The sequence below is a fragment of the Pygoscelis adeliae genome, unplaced genomic scaffold (assembly GCF_000699105.1).
Source record: "Pygoscelis adeliae isolate BGI_AS28 unplaced genomic scaffold, ASM69910v1 Scaffold286, whole genome shotgun sequence".
Taxonomy (NCBI): Eukaryota; Metazoa; Chordata; class Aves; order Sphenisciformes; family Spheniscidae; genus Pygoscelis; species Pygoscelis adeliae.
Window position 1 is genome coordinate 5,354,162 of NW_008825076.1, and position 775 is coordinate 5,354,936.

Genomic DNA, 775 nt, shown 5'->3' on the forward strand with positions numbered 1-775 from the left:
CCCCCATCCATAACTGGCACCCGCCTCCTACCAAGCCGTTCATACGCTGAAAAAATGGGGAAAAAATTACAAAATATGCTATTTGTAAAAAGTCAAGGAATTAAATTAAAAGCCTGAGTTGTTCCAACAAAACCTCATGCCAAGAGTTAGACTGGAAGAGAAGCTTCTTCTTCAAAAGACATTACACATTTTAATTCACAACTTTTATCACAACCATGAGCCTTGATCAGACACAAAGTAAAGTCTCTCATCCTTGCAATTCTGTGGGACACAGTTTATGTTCACCAACTGGCTGACACAGAAAAGAACTGTATCTTCATTATTTATACACTGCTATTGGTATGCACATCTAGCCCGGCCTGTTAAAGTCAGGAAAGAATAATGGTCTATTCAGTACTGGTAGTGTTAATAAAATCAGGCAAATCCAGCTTAGTTTTGTCTGAACACGAATGAGATTAAATCAAGATTAAATGTGCATACAGTACAAAGGGTATGGTTTATGCTAAAATTCAGAATGAACACATTTTAGTACCCGGTACACAAATGCCTAGACCTTCTCCAGGACTCAGACACCTGAATTAAACAAGGATGAAACCGGAGAAGGCGAAGGCAGATGACACTGGACAAAAGCCATCCAAAATACCAAGGGACAAATATACTGCTCTGCAACCCCGCTGGGGGTAACGGGGCAAATCCCGTGCTAGCAGAAACAGGCACAGCTCAGCTGACTTTCCCCTACACGCACCGAGCGCGAGCCTGCCCCATCGCAGTGCCA